The sequence below is a fragment of the Ochotona princeps genome, chromosome 2 (genome assembly GCF_030435755.1).
Source record: "Ochotona princeps isolate mOchPri1 chromosome 2, mOchPri1.hap1, whole genome shotgun sequence".
Lineage (NCBI taxonomy): Eukaryota > Metazoa > Chordata > Mammalia > Lagomorpha > Ochotonidae > Ochotona > Ochotona princeps.
The window spans coordinates 124864209-124880673 of record NC_080833.1 but is presented as its reverse complement, the minus strand read 5'-3'; the positions used below and the strand labels follow the sequence as shown (position 1 = coordinate 124880673).

The 16465-nt window shown below is 56.0% G+C and overlaps 1 pseudogene; it reads right to left on the bottom strand.

Moving 5' to 3' along the window:
• LOC101536152 (paired box protein Pax-7-like) overlaps positions 1 to 16465 on the bottom strand; it is a 39678-nt pseudogene that overhangs the window by 15068 nt on the left and 8145 nt on the right.

Below are 16465 nucleotides of genomic sequence, written 5' to 3'. Positions count from 1 at the left end.
ACAGGCTTTGAACTGTACTCCCACTCCTTGAGCCACAGCCATGCTGGGATCACCCCTAGGGTTGGCACTGTGGATCCCAACTTTCTGACAATGGTCCTCCACCATCAGCATCAGTTGCCTCACTGCCCTCTGCCAGCCTCAACCACAGGACCCTGCGCCCCTGCCCAGTCTGCTCCATGGCAGGCAGAGCAGACAGGCCTTGAGCCAGCCTGGGCTGGACTAGCAGGGCCCAGCCAGCCTGCTCCCAGACCAAATTCAATTTCGCACTTTAATGACTTTGCAGAAGAGCCCAGGAGCTTGCTGATGCCACTCCTTACCAGCTGGGTGCTTCCCCGGCCGGGCCGCCAAGCGCGCAGCAGCCTGATCCAGGAGAGCCCTGGGTCCTGTCGAGAGTGGCTGGGGTGCTGAGCGAGTGAAAAATGTCAGAGCAAATTGCTCTTGACAGTGTTAATATCTGCACCTCATAGCAATAATTACATGTAAATAAATAGCAAAATCACACTCAGCTGGAGGCAGCTTGGGGTGGAAAGGCGCGGCTAAGGACCAGCTGGGGACCCGGGCAGCTCTGTTCCATTTTTCTCTCTCCTGCTCGGGGTCTCTACTCCACTGCTCCCCTCCCCTCCAGGTTCCCACTGTAGCACAGGGCAGGGACCTCAAGATCCTTAGTGCTCCTAGTTTAAACAGAAGGGAAAGGAAACTATGTGGTTCCTCCCCCGTTATGCCAATCTGGACCAAGCATCCTCCCAGCCCTCCCCTCCCCTCCTTCCTGTGCACCTTGCTCCACCTTGGGTTCTGCAGAGCAAAGCTTCTGAAAGCCATGTGTCTACCCTCATCTCTCCCCGGGCACCCTGTGGCTCCTTCCAGCCTTGCTTTCCAAACAGCAACTCTCCTTGAGACCCAAGTCTTCAGCCTGCTGTTTCCATCGCTGCTTCACCTTCTCATCTCACAGACTCAGGATGCCCTGGTTATCTCAGCTTTCCTCTGAATTCTTAGCAACCAGTTTGGGGCCTGCAAAGTTGCAGATTAAACAAGGCACAAATTCATCCTATTATGATTGGCCAGCAGAGATGGCTCCACCATGGCAAGGAATGCAAGATCTATACGCACCTCGAAGGAAATGCAGGAGCCAGTGTTCATCCCACCTCTAGGCTCAACCATTACCAGGGGGGCTTTGAAGAAAAGTTTTGAGAAGCATTAAGGTGCACCTGCCGGCCATGCCTTAGAGAGCATCCCATCGAAGGTGACAGATGGAGATGTCGTTTCTCACCTCTCACTGCCTTGTATGGGGGTCTATGAAATCACTTGGTTATGTTCAACCAGACCATGAATTCCCCAAAGTGAAAAGGCGCCCACTGGGGTGGGGGATAGGGGGAGAAAGGCAACAAAAAGGAAGGAAAAGAGGGAAGGGATAAAGCAGAGGCAGCATGGTGAGGGAGGTGATACCATGAAAAGGACCTGTGTACTGCAGCCAGGCTTGACTCAGGGCCCCAGTCCCATCCTGGAGGACCCAAGGGCTCAGCCCCAGGGGTTGGGGAGGCTGCTGCCCATGAGCTGCCCTGAGGGTGGGTTCCTCCAGCTCGTTGAAATCCTGTGAAGCCCCTCAGCAGCCGCCCCGCCTGCCTGGCCCGCATGGGGCAGAGAACACGGGTGCCATTCTTTGCGAAACAAATATCTTCTCTGGAGCAGCCCCCGCGTTCCACACCTTCTTGTTTAGCTCACCGACTAATCCACTTATCGAGGATAAAGCGCCTGTGAATTCCCCACTTGATAAAGGCAGCGACAAAATTAACAAAACCGTGCCCACGGCGCCAACGCACCAAACAAACAAGAGGCTGAGGACGCCACATGGAGATGCTGTCGTGTTTCCGTCCTCCCGTGCCCAGGAAAGATGCGGGTGGAGACAGCGGCTTTCTGCTGGGGCTGGCGCCGGCAACAGCAAAGAACGCAGTGCTGACAGTTTACCTGTCCCTGTCCCATACACACAGCTCCAGCCTCACTGGAGGGTCCTAGAGCCGGCCACGCTTCCAGATGCAAGCTGTCTGCAGTCCCCTACCCGTGTTTCTTCAAGGCCAGCTCCATGCCCGTTGCTGTTCCAAGCCATGCAGCCCATGAACACATGGCAAGTGGGTACTGCTGTCCGCTGCATCTCATAGAAGAACACCCAGAGAGCATTTAATACTCTCCAATTCCATGTGGCAGATCTAACTCCAACCATGGTCTCAGGCGTCCAGCCAGGCCCCTCAGCTTGATTGTGCTCTGGTCTCACTGCAGAACCCAAGTTCAAACCCAAGGCATGTCTTCAGCAATGCCCTCATCACAGCTCTAGGGGCTCCCAGGACACCCCCGAAGCCTCCCTGCTCTGCCCCAGAACACCCAAGACTGGGCTGTCACCATCACAGGGTCACCACCATGATAGGGCCGGAAGGCAGGAGCTGCCAGGATGCTCAGTCTCAGCCTCCAACCCTGCTTTGAAACAGCTCTGTTCTCAGCTTCCAGTGGCCAGAGGAGGGGGTCTACAGGGGGAGAAGACAGGCCAGGAGGGGATCCTGCACCCACCCCTGTGCTGCCCTGCCACCACCCACTCACACGGCAGCCCTGGCTCCGGGAGGAAGGGTGGGTCCCGGGAGTGGGAGGGCAGGGAACTGGGGACATTAGTCACAGGGGTACACCTGTCAGGGTGGCATCCGGGACTAAACGGAAACACTTGGCTAAAGGACAGGACTTCTCACCCCAGGCTCTGGGACCAACCACCAACACACTGGGGGGCAGGGCAGCTGAGGTTCAACCCCTGCGCCTGGGGAAAGGGCCCTACCAGAGACACAAGGACTCTGGGGAGAAGAGGCCGAAGGGGATGTGGAGAGAAGGGGCCCTGCCAGATGACTGGGACCTCGCACCTGGGACCCCCACAGAGCTGGAATCTTTCAATCTGGGTCCTCTGGCTGCAGAGACAGGGCTGGCCTCTCTGTGTGGGGCCTCACATTCCCTCGCCGCACCTGCCCAGCAGCTCAGGGGTCTCCCTCTCCAGCCTACACTCCTGGGAGCCTCTGCCCACCCTCCTCGCCGACTGTATCTCTCCTTGTTATCACCCTGTTCCTTTTTCTGTCCTTGGTCCCTTCTGGTTTCCTGTTCCCTGATTTCTCTGTTCTTTAGCCCAGGGCAGGGCTGAGCCTCGATGTCAGGGCACTGGACCCCTATCTCACCCATCTGCTCATCAGCATTGGAAACAGCCTGGCTGGGGAGCCCCTGGCCGGGTTCCCTGGCTCCCCTGCCTCCTGGTCTCTGGGACCCCTTCCTGTCTCCATCTCCTGCTGTCTAATCCCCCCCCGCCCCGAGTCACAGCAACGAACTCATGGGGACATGTGGGAGGGGGCAGTTAGACAGGGCGTGAGAGCTGCACCTCAGTTGGTGCTTTCAAAATGGCACACACACACACACACACACCCAGGGAGATCTCCGGAAAGCATAGAGCTGACCCGCAACGCCAGGGTCTAGCCTGAAAGGGGGCAAGGGCCCGAGATCCTGGCTGCTACCCCTGGCTGCTCACCCTGAGTGCTATTTCTCTGAGCCTGCAGAAGGTCTCCAAGTGGGGGTGAAACAGTGAGTAGGAGCAACGATGCTGCCTTCACCAGCTGCAGGGTTCCCAGATGATGGCTGTGGACACAGGCCTGCTATCTGGGGTCAGAGAAGAGGATGTCCCCTTTCCACCCACCAAGAGAAAAAGCTGCTTCACCCCAGAGTCCAAGAGAGGGTCTGGACTCAGGGTCAGCACACCAGGGACTCAGGAAGGGATGCCAGGGACAGGGGGTGGGGGAGCATGATCTCCAACCAAGATGGAGAGGGAGCTCCTGAGGGAATGGGAGTGCTCAGGCGTTTCTGCTCCAGGCTACATGTCTCAATTTCAGCCTGGACACGTCCTCTTTGTGACATGGGTCACAAAGAATCAGGGTCCTCATGGGACTGTCATCTTCTGCTGCCGCAGGTCAGACAGCCAGGGTCTGGTGAGAGGTTCGCATTTATCAGGCTTAGGGCCAGCTCCACCCGGCAGTCCCCAGGGCGCCACGCTTCAAGTCCGCACACTCTCTGCTGGCCCCACAGTGGCATTCAGTGGCACAGGGGGACAGGAACAAGAGCAGAGCCAGGAGCGACTCCCCCCTGGGGTCACATACACTCCTCCCCAGTCCCTCTCCATCCGTGCTGGCTGCCTGACTCATGCTGTTTGAACCTACTCCCGGGGCTCCATGCACACACAGCAGGGGCTGAGGCCAGAAAATGGTGTCCATCCGCTCTTTATGCAGCCAGGCCATTGCCACAGCCATCCCTCCCTCAGCAAGGTCTTGCTGCCCACCCCCTCCATCTTCAGAGCTGCGGAAGCGTGGGACACGAAGCAGGCATCATTTCTGCAGGAATATCTGGCTTCGCAACTGCTGGGGAGGTCCCTGGTCACCAAAAACAGATCTTGCCCAGTTTAGAGCTTGCTTTCTAAAGAACAGGTCTGGTGCCAGTGGGGTACACCAGGATCCCAGGGCATCAAAAAGCTGAGGCGGGAAAGGGGGCAGTCCAGATGGCCTCCAGCTTTCCCCTGGGGTGGACGGGGGGCGGGGGTGACCAGCTCAGAACTGGCTAACACAGTGCTTCTACCACACCAGGCTTTGAAGCACACACACCCCTCATCAGGGTGCAGCCTGGGAACTGAGGCCAATAGGCATTCTGGATAATTCTGACGCAAGGTTTGGGAAGTGCGAGCTCTGACTGTCCTGCCCTGTGAAGAATGCACGCTCCTGGAACCTGGATGGGGCGACCAGCAGTGTGCTTCCAGCAGCCTCCGGCCTGGTGCCACCACCAGAGGCATTCCCTGACTGTCAGGGTTATCCCTTTTGTGCCAGTTGTGGCTGTGGACAGCCCTGCCTCATCATGGGCTGCACTGTGCCCATGCTAGTCTCCCCAACACACCCACTGACTCTCTCTGTCCCCAACAGCACACCCAGAGCTCAGAGGTTGAGTTGAACTTCCTTTTGGGATCACTTTGCATACACAGGTCTGCCAGCCACCCAGTGTCACACTAAACCCCAGCTTATCAAGGATGGAGGGGTCAGGGGGAAAGCCGCCAGGGACCCCACCCAACCATGGTGACCAGGGACTGGGGGCCACACACCCTTCCAGGAGATAGCCTCTCCTCTGCATAAATCGCCCAACTCAGGGTACATAGCCATGGTCAAACATACTGCAAGGTTCTTGAGACCAAGGGCCAGGTAGAGAACACCTGGTGCCCTCAGTGTACCTGCCCAGGGAACGGAATGAATGCTGGGAGGTACCAAGACATGCCCACAGTGGCGAGATAGCCCTTCTAGGCGCCAGGCTAGATCCACAGGCACCTGGCCCTTGCCTTGTGTACAGGGAGAACCAGATCTGAGAAGTTGAGACCTGACAGCCCCCGGGGGGTGGGGGCGAAGCGGGAGAGAGGGGGAGAACAGGGGATGTGGCTGCCTAGGCTTGAGGGTCTTGGAAGAAGGAACCAGAAGCTGAGAGGGCAGGGTGGGGTGAGAAGGTTCAGGGCCCGAGGGGTATATGGAAAGCACGGGGAGTGGATATGAGCCCCTGCGCTAGCAAGGCAGCCACGGAGCTCATGCAAACCCGGCTGTGGCCCAGCCTGGCGCGGGGACGCCAAGCCTGGGCCGCGGGGAATCAAGCGGCCACCAAGCCAAGGGCATCCTTATCTCGGGGACACAGTTGTTGGGAATCACTTTAACTGAGTGGTTTTGTCTCCCTGCATTTTCCACTGTCAGGAGGCCTCGGGCCATGGATCAAAGGCGCGGCAGTGGCAGCAGCAGCGGAGCGCGTGGAGGGGGACCACGAAGCCTCCCCCACACTCCCTGCCAGGCCCCAGCCCTGGCCCCAGCCCGGTGCCCGCAGCAGCCTAGCAACACACACAGGGCCAAGTGGGAGAGCTGGGCGCCTAGGAGGGAAAAGGGGAAAGGAGAAGGAGGAGGAGGAAACAGAAGGGCTTGCAGAGAGCAGGCAGGAAGTGAGGATAAGACTGAGAGTAGGGAACTGGGGTGGGGGGTTGTATAGGAGTGAAGGTGTAGGAGAAGGTGGGTCCAGGGGAAGAGCGAGAGGAAGAGAAACAAGAAGGAAGGGGCAGGGTACAAAACAGACCCATCAGTGAGCCCCAGGGAAAGTTTTGGCAAGAATGAAATGGACGCTGGCACTAAGGCCTGTCCCCAGGAAAGGTCCCCAACCATGCCCCGAGGGAGACCAGCCCAGATCTCCCAGGGGACTCATCTCAGCAGCTGCTAATGGCCTGGGCAGAGCCCCCCCCCCCCCGGGGGTGACTCACACACCTGTGCCTGCTGACAGAGGAGTAGGGGCACATCTGGGAGAGGACCCTGAGGGAGAAGCACCACCACGGGGATTCAGGTGGAGCAGGACTAGAACCTGGAGAGGGAAACAGGAAGGGGCGCTACAGATGCTCAAGGTTGCAGGCCAGACACCAGGCTGAGGGGAATGGGGCTGGAGGACGCTGCCTCAGGAGGCCCCGGCCCTGGTCCTGCACCACCTCACCATGGCCTTGGGCCCATCCCAGTCCCTGCCTGAGCCTCATGGCATCGCTGTCTGCAAGGAGCTGCCTCCCTTGGTGCCTGGGCTGCTCCACGTGCTTGTATGTGTATGCACACACTCTGCATCCAAACAAACACACCCACTGCCCGGTCCAGCTCTGTGTGCTAGCAGCTGCCATCAGCTTGGCTTTATGCGGCGGGGTGGGGCATTGGAAGGTGCCTGAGGCAGGGGAACTCTTGTTTGGAGTCACACAGGCAGGGAGGGACCGTGTTAGAAACCACTCCCACCACCACCCACTCCATGACCTTGCACTCCAGCTTCTTACAAGTCATGCATATGGTCAAACTTAAAGGTCAAGTTCCTGGCCCTTAGAAATTTCTCCAGCACTGGGAAGTGGAGCTCACACCAGCTGACAGTATGGTCTCCTGAGCCAGACAAGCCGGGCTCAAGTCTAGGCCCTACAGCCTGTCAGCCACTGACCCGGGATGGATTATGTAAACTAGCCAGTGCCTCTGCCCTCGCCCCTCATGGAGAGACGGAAATAATTCCTCCCCAGCGAATGTTTGGAGAATGAGGGAACTAATCCAGGCAGCGTCCTGGGCTCAAGGAGACTGAACCTCGTTATTATTATCATTACTTAGTGGTATTTGACAGGTACTTTTGATAGAAAACATGACCAAATATACAGGGGAAAGCTTAGCTAACTCACCATGAGGGGGGAGGGAGAGGGGTCGAGGAAATGGACCCAAGTAGGACTGGGTTCAAGACAATGGCCAGTGGGGAGGAAGTACCCCAGGCCAAGGGAGTAGCAGGTGCAGAGGGCTGCTGGAGACAGAGCCTGCAACTCATCCATGATGTTCCTACTTGGGGTCTTGCCTGGCCTCCTACGTCCACTTTCTTGGCCATCCCAGCAGCCTCCCCTCCCCCTGCCCAATCAGGGACCCCAGGGATGGGCCCGTGTAGCTCCGAGTCTGCCCACAGTATTAATTGCTAATCTCCCCCATTTGCTTTCCCTCTATCTGCAGGGCCTGTTTCGTTTGGAGCCCTCGTGCTAATCAGAAAGAACAAATCTGAGATTTGAATTCTTTCCCAGGGAGGCAGGCAGCTTTGCCACCATTAAGCCCCAGGCCTGCCAGGGAGGGGCCCCCAGGAGGCAGGGGATGGGGTGCAGCAGGACAAGAGCCTGAGAGGCCTGGGCCCTGCCCACGCAGCCGAGAGGCTGGGGCTCCTGTGTTGGCACAGGCCCCACAGACTGTGAGCAACTGGGACCAGTGGCGCTCTGCTCCCAGGCCATCTCTGTACTGCACAGATGGGAGACTGAACCCCCACACAGGCAGGCAGCTACTGAGATGGCACAGAGCAGGGACAGGCAGCGCCCCAGGGAGCTCAGGTCTCCTGGTTTCCCACTCCAGGGACTAGCCCTGACCTCCAGGTTCAGAAACACAGTGAAACCCAGCAAGGTTTCAATGACCCAGCTTTTGTTCGGGGCTCGGAGAAGCAGGGGGTGGGGAATGGGCACAGGGTTAAGCTCCTGCTGTATGCCAGGCCTCGTCCTGGGCATTCCTCAGCCTCATCTATTTCTCACAGCACTGCGTGCAAGGTCAATACAACAGGTCCCCACTGATGATGAAGAAACAGGTCCACAAGCTTGCGTCGCTTGCTTGTGATCACACAGCTGTAAGTGACTGAGGAGAATTAGAGCCCTGGACCACAAGATTGTCCTGCTGTGATGCCTCTCTACCAGCGACTGCTGTGGCATCCATAGCATCCCTGGCTTCTGACTCCCCTTCAGGACCCCTCCTCCAGGAAGTCCTCCCTGGCCACACCTCCGCTCCTCCACATACCCTCTGCACTTCCTTCAACTCTTCATAGTAGTTTCTACAACAGATCTTTTGGTGAGGCGATGTCTGTTTTGCCAAAATACACTTTGCAAGAGCTCAAACAATCATGCATGTTTTCCAGCTGCCCTGTGTGCTGTGTTCCTAAGAGAATTTAAAGGGGCTCCCACATGCTGACAGTCAAGTGCAAACTGAACAACCCATAGATGGCGTGAATCCTCTCGGGACAAAACACAGCTGGGATTCAACAGAGCTGCCAGGTACCCTGGAGCTTATTGACAGCTGCTGCTGGCCTACTATGTGCCAGATCCTGAGTTACATGTCACCAGGATCAGTCATCACACGCCGAGAGTGGTTAAGACTTGGAAACCTCCAGACTTGTCCCATGCCATGCCAAGCAGGCTCTTCTCCCTGCCTGTATAACTGGGCCTTCACTCTGCCCAGGCAAAGGGACAGATCAGAGATGAGTTCCTGCGACACCTTACCCAGGTGTGCGGTGAATGGATGCAGAGGTCCTGGTGGTCCAGAGGCAGACACTAACAAGACCCCCATCTCCTGCTCAGGCACTGGGAGGGGGTCTCAGACCTCCACTCCCCCCCCCCCGGCCCTATAAGGAAGTAGGAAAGGCCAGCCTTGCCCTCCTCTTTCTCCTGCAGTGACCAAAGGCACCCAATATCACCCCCACATCCCGATGTGGGCAGGGCCTGGAAAGTTCCCGCTCCCAGCCCAGCCATGCTGCCCAGGAAGAGCTGTTTCTCTCTGCACTGCCCCCAGGAAATGGGGGTGAGGAAGCCAGATACATAAACAGGGCTCGGCTTTCACAGGGGCTGGGCCTCTCCCGCAGGCTGCAGCTGGAGCCTTGAGGGACACCGGCATTTGGTTCTGCTTGCTGGGGACCACCGGGGGAAATAGCTCAGCCTTTCCCACCGAGGGAGGTGAAGCGTGGACAAAGGCGGTGCGGCCCAGGACAGGGCAGCATCTTGGCAGGCCCTGTCCTGGGCGGGCTCGAGGATGCCCAGGGCCCAGGATGAAAGCCACCTCCCGGAGTCACCACTGCCAAGGGCAGCTCAGCTGTGGTCTGGGGCTGCCTGGCCAGGAGCAAAAGGACAGGGATTTGGAGACCAGAGTGAACCAGGCAGGCGCATCCTCTGATGTGCACCATGTTCAGGGCTGGAGTGGGGGAGGAAGGCGGGCTCTGCAGCTGGACTCTTCCAGGGCAGAGTGAAAGTGGGTGGGGAAGGCAGACACAGAGAACAGCCGCCTAGCCGTGGCTCCAAGGAAACTCAGTCACGCAGACCTGGCCTCTTCCACCAATGTGCCCTGACCTCACCCCACCCTCACCCCACCAGCCATGGTGAGAATGGATAGCGTGGGTGTATGGGGCGTGCACTTAGTGAGCTTCCTCCTGACCCTGGGAAAAAGTCACCCAGAGCCATGGCCTTCAAGCCTGAGTCATGTCCACCTCGTCCAGCCCAAGGGTGGGGACAGTGAGGAGATCCTCCTCCTACGCTTCCACCTGCACCAAGACATCTCCTCTTCCTCGACCTGCGGGCAGCAGAGGCCTGCATGGCCCCAGGACAGGAGACCAACTGGGACATTTCCCAGCAGCGCAAAGAGGGCCACAGAGAGGAGAAGAGAAGTGAGTCAGAGTTAGGGGCCAGGGCCAAGATGGAGGAGGGCATAGAAAGAATGTACATTCATTATGCACCAGCTGCATCCCAAGCACTTGACTCAGACATTCCCTAGGTACTCGTAGCTCCTCCTGAGAAGGAGGGAGTACCACCCTCATTTTCAGACAAGGGAAAGGAAGCCCAGAGAGGCTAAGCAAGTGTCCAGGGTCACACAGCAAAGCAGTCAACATGGCCGAACCAGAATCCGGACTTCATGCTGCTGGCTGGTAAGTGTCTCACAGGTTCTCTTGCTCCAGGCTCACTTCCAGAGCAAAGCCTGAGAGTCAGGCCTCTGGATGAAGGAAGGGCTTAAAGGAGACCCCAAGAAGGCAGCAGGAAGCAAGCAGACAGCCAAGGAAAGTCACCCAGGGAGGGAGGAACAAGTAAGACCGGGCACGGCGCAGGGGAGCGTGGGTCAGGGTGAAAGCCCTGTGTTCCTACAACCTGCTAAGCCGGAGAAATGAATTCTGATCCTTCCACAACCCAGTCTTGGAGGATGTGTGCACAAGGGGTCTCCTTTCAGGGGGCAGGAAATCCCCTGCGCCTCCTCCCGACACCCCGGTAATGCCAGGATGTCCCCAATCTGCTTTGAGGAATGCAGAGATTAAGAATAATAAAAAAATTGCAATAAAATATGTGTGAAGGCGGGGTAATTGTGGACAAACGCAGCATTCAAATTCATTTTTCAGCTCTTTTACACACCATTTCAATCTTATTTTCTGCTTGTTAATGAGATCTTGTTGCCTGGGCTAGGCAAAAACCCTCCAATATCACAACGTAATTGCACATAATTTTCTCTCCTACCAATGATTTGCATCAGTTTTTTAAAAATTCTGGGCTATTTAACACCCCACGATCCCCCTCCCCATCTTCCTGCCTACAAATCTCTCACTCCCTCCTCCTTCCTCGTCCCTGGTCCAGCAATACTCATTTTAAATGCTTATTACGGAAGCAGTGTCATCCCTTAATGGGGCGGGAACAAAGGAGAAGAGAGGAGAGGAGGAGGCACATAGGGACTCCGTGGTGCCCAGCATGTGAGGGCATCACTTAGGGCCCCTCTTACCCTGCCGCGGGTTCAGAGACCGTGTGGCTCCCAGCTGGTGGCGTCCCATCCCTGCCACTCATGAACTCTGTGGCCTTCAGCAAGTCCCACAGCCTCACTGGGCTTCCCCAGGTGCAGAACTATTGTGGGCCTGAATGCCTGCTACAAGCAGGTGCTGATGTAAGATCCTGCACCCATGGGTGTGCTGAAACTGCCCCTGGAAACTCTCCAAGACAGGACAGTATCTCTGCCATCAGACACATCTGACACATCCTGGACTCATCTGCCATCGCCCCACCCCACTCAGAGAGTGTCCTGCTTGCCATTCCTGGACAGGGATTGGTATGCAGTGGTCAGTCTGCTGGGACCGTGATACTCAAAATATCCATGTCACATAGGGCATCCTTTGTCCTCAGCTGCCCTGAGTTGCCTTGCAGGAATCATTTGCCAAGCAAGCAGTAAGCCTCAACCAAAAGCAGAGGCGAGCGTACGGGGCAGGGGTCCGGAACAGGCCAGGTGCCAACACGGGCAAGCCGCCTTGCCTTGCTCTCTGCAGGGGAAACCAGTGCATGGACAGGGCTTCTCCACGGATGCAGCACTGGGTCCCTGGTCTCAGAAGGCTGCAGTGTGGGGGCTGTGAGGATTACGGGGGGAACGACCGAGCTCTACCCTGTGACTCAATCATGTCCCTGGTCTCTCCCCGAAAGTGATGGAATGGGCTCCTCCCTCCACTGAGGTGAAAGGTCAGATCTGTGGCAGGACTGGGCCTCATTTGTGACCCTGTATGCAGATAGATGACCAACTACAAAATGCTCAGAACCAGGTCTGGACACCACAGGACTCCCCCTTGTTGACGTCGGCGTTCAGCACACTGGGTAGACTGCTTTGTGACCGTGTTGATTGTCTATCCTGTGAGTGCCACTAGCAAGGGAGGTTTTGTCTGATGCCCATGGACTTCATGCCAAGCACCTGGGACACAGCCTGGCACAAGGTACTCAGGGCACAGGCTCAGAGCTAAGGGACTACATGCTTTTCCGACAAGTCTTGTTGGGCAGTCTCTCCATGGACCCCAGAGGCTGAGCGGTCTCTATTCCCCACGCTGGTTTGAGACAAGGACCTGAGGCCACCCTTGGGAGGGGCATGCTTCCCCAGGTGCATCTGTAAGCCGCTGTTGGGTCTTGCCAGGTGCTCTGAGAGCCCCAGCTTCATACCCCCAGCTGCAGCCCCTCTTGGCTTTTACAAGAACAAAATCTCCCTCAGGTTTCAAGGTCCAAGCTCTCCTGTGAGAGTGTGGGCCACTTGGAATCCTGGGAAAGGGACGTACCCCAAGTGCAAAGGCCATCCTCTTCCTGTCAGTCATTCGCAGAGGCTCAGGGAGACCCTGCTGTCGGGAAGAGAGGATGTGGAGAGGCAAGGCAGTTGCTCACCTCCAGCTTCCCTTGCCCCAGTCACACCTGTGGTGGCAAACCTTCAGGGTCCCCAGTTCATCATGTGCTGCCAGCCCCTGGTCCCCGATGGGGAAGGGGGAAGTATCTGGGGTTAGGGAGATGCTGGGCATGGCAATGCATGAAAGTCAGTCCCAAGGATTCCCAGACACAGCAAACCAAACACAACACCCCACTCCAAAGCCTTCAAACCCCAAGATCAGGGTGCCTTCTCCCACCTCAATCCACCTGCTCACACCCATGCGTGTTTTTCCCTCCTCTTCCCCCTTTAATCCCATTCCTAAACCCCATTCAGGAAGCCTGAGACCTCTAATCTAATATTTCCTCTGCCCAGGGATTAAAAATCTTGTTTTGGGGAATAAACTGCAGACCACAAGGGGACAGGCTGGGAGCAAGGCATCCGCATCCTGGATAGCTCGCTCCGGCCTGGCCAGTGTGGACCAGCGCCTGGTCCATTGAGGGAGACAGCTGCCCAAAGGGACTCGGCTCTGTGAGGCTGTCACTAGCACTTGCTCCATACCACAAAGCCAGGCCCGGACCGTGTCCCCTCAAAAGTCAGCTTGTCTGATTCTTGGACACATGAGACGGAAGCCATAACCTTAAACCCAAAGCAACCCAGTCAGTCGGTGCCCTTGAGAAAACGTTCTGGCCTGTGGGACCCTAGTAAGAGTGGGGGTGACCTGGCAAGGCCAGCCAGTGGCATGAGGCTGTCACAGGGATCCCAGGGGGCATTGCCATCAGGTGCCCCCTCCTTGCCCAAGCTAAGGGCTTCTAAGGCTCTCCCTCTGGTGTGGGGGGGCTGAGTCACATTCCAATGAGTCACCTTCCAGGGACAAGGGACCGAAGCACAGAGTGGAAGGAATGTGCTCTAGGTCTTCCCACCAGGGACAGAGATGCAGTAAGCCCTCTGCTACATGGGCTCACCCTGGCAGTGAAGAGCTGGCCCAAGAAAGTACCAGAAAGTACCAGAAGGCAGTGAGCAACTCAGCCAATCACACAACATTTTGCAACAGCATTGGCACTTTTTTCTTCTAAGGATCAGCCTGTAACTATTTCAGATTTTGTGCACAAAAGGTCTCTTTGGGAACCAAGCTTGGTGTGACAGCACCAAAGCACCCCTTGTGAATAGACCTAGCTGTGCACCAATAGAACTTTATCAACAAAGCAGGCCACTGGGTAGATGTGGCCCACAGGGTGTAGCTTGTGGCTCCCACTGGACTTTCTTATAGCTAGGCAGTGAGTTTCCTAGATTAACTATGTTGTGCAGCAGGACGAGAGAGCTTTTACTTGACTTTGAGTTCATTCAATGATGCAAACACTCCTGGTTAAGAGGTGTTTAGCAGGCAACAAGCCGAGGCCCTGCACAGCGGAGCTGGGATTGCACCCACCCCAAAGGGCTCACCTCTTACAACAAGGCCTGCAGTACAGAGCAGGTGGCATGGCAGGTAGCACACTCCCAACTGCACACATATGGAGTTGGCAGATGAGGCAACCTCACAATTGATTTCTCACCCTCCCCCAACACTGGATATTACAGACCCTGCTGGCGTCACATGAATGAGATCATCATCTCCTCAAATCCATTCCTGGGTCTGCTCCCCAAATGTACCAGACAGACCCCCCAAGCCCCAGAACCACCCTACTGAATCCTGCAGGCAGGTCCTGAGGCTTCAAGAAACACCAGGAGGCAGTAAGCAACTCAGCCAATCACATCCAGGGAACAGACTTGCGAAGATCCAATCAGAGTGAATCCCAGCTGATTCCCTTTGGGACTGGGCTCCACCAACAGACCCGGGCCCTGCCTTCACCATGGATCGGTCCCCTCTGGAAATGCAGCAGATGGGGCACAGAAAGGACTCGGCTAGAGGACGAATCTTTAAACATAGTTGGCGTCAGACAGGAAATGATGTGTGGCAGCCACCACCCATCTGAAAATGCCTGGTGTGTACAGACCTTACAGTCGGAGGTGGGCGCTAGCCAGCTTTCTAAATGGGGTGCCATCATGCCAAGTGCAAGTTTCCAATATAATCTCTCTCTATCTCTCTCTCTGCATGGTGAGAAATACTGATACACAAGCTTCCACTTGGCAGCTTGAGGAAGACAAACTCAAGGCAAAGGATCATGGGTGCAAAAAACTGAAGACGAAGGGGGCATCCCCACATCCCACCCAAACCTCTCCCAGGTATCAAGAGCCAGGAGCCAGCATCACAGCTCAGCATGTTAAACCTTTGTTTGGGACATCAGCATCACATTTCAGAGTACAGGTTCAAGTCGGTCTCTCCACTTCTGATCCAGGGAGGCAACAGAAGATGGTCCATGTGCTACTCACATAGGAGACCCTGAGAAGTCCCTGGCTGCTGGTTTTGGCCTTTGCCCAGCCCTAACTGTTGTATCATTTGGGAAGTGAACCAGCAGGTGGGAAATCTATTTCTCCCTCTCCTGTCACTCTGCCTTTCAAATATATAAAGACATCTTTTTAAAAAGGTACCAAGAATCAATGGTTCCACAGGGACCAGAGAATTCTGACAGGCACCTGTGTGTAATAGGGCTGGCCAGGCTGGCAACGGTGTCTGGCAAGGTGACCCAGGGTAGAAGGGCAGCCACCTAGCTGGGGATACAGGCCGTTGCTGACTGGATTCATGTGGTTGGAGGTCGCCGCCGGGTTCATGAAGCTGTCAGAGTAGCTGGAGAAGCTGTGGCGGGCTCCATATGCTGAGCTGGTGTCAGCAGCTGCCGCAGCTGCAGCCAACCCACCCTGGTGCATGGTGGATGGTGGGAGGGGCTGGGGCCGGTGCACTGTGCTGCCCCCGTCTGTGGAGACACCCAAGAGAAATCTTGAGCATGGGGCTTCCTACATGGGCCGGCACAGGCAAGCCACAAGCCTTCTCTGCCAGGCATGTGGGATGGGAGCGGCCCACTGGCAACCGGGAACTAGGGACTGCCTGGTCCTGCCTGGCAGCCACACCGTCACTGTGTACCCGCTCATTGCCTCAATGCTTAGCACCCAGTAGCTCATCCAGAAGCCACACCTGGAACAGACAGGACCAGAGTTTGCACAGCTGTTTCTGTTCCTAGCAGTTCTGCTTCATTAGAGCAGCAAAACTTGCAGAACATTATTAAAGCCTTTTTGTAAACTTTTATTGGGCACCAATTAGAGACCAATTTAATCTAAAATAATTATTCCATATCCTCTCACCACACACACACACACACACACACACACCACTCTCTCATTTAAAAATCATCAGGAGGGCATAGCTATGCAGTGGGCTAAGTCAGTGTTTACACCAAGGGCATTTCATAGGGTGGTGATGATTTAAATCCCAGCTGCTCCACTTCCAGCCCAGCTCCCTGCTAATTTGCTTAGGAAAGCAGCAAAGGATGATCCAAGTACGTGAGCCCCTGCCACTCACAGGCAAGATCCGGCTAAAAGTCCCTGGGTCCTGGCTTCAGCCTGGCCCCGCACCGACTCTTGCGTGACTTGGGGAGTAAACTAGCAGATCTGTTTGTCTCTTCTATTCAAATCCACAAATGCATTTATTTACACCAAAAGGTGTGACTCCATGCAGCGCCAGTGATCTTGAAGGACATTCTGATGGCCTCCTTGCATCCTTGGGCTGCTCTCCACCCTCTGACCAGCTGCTGCGATCTTCAATACTCACAGCGGGCTGAATCCTGAGCCCGCCCCCCGAGCTCCATCCTCAAACGCACACCAGCAATATTTCTTTTTTTTCCATTTATTTATTCATTAATTACATTGTATTACATGACACAATTTCATAGGTACTGGGATTCTTCCCTCTTCACCTCAAACCCTTCCCCATGGTGAGTTCCTTCACCTTGATGCATAACCACAGTTCAAGTTCCGTTGAGATTCCCTAACTAAAAGCTCACACCATACAGAGTCCAGAATCC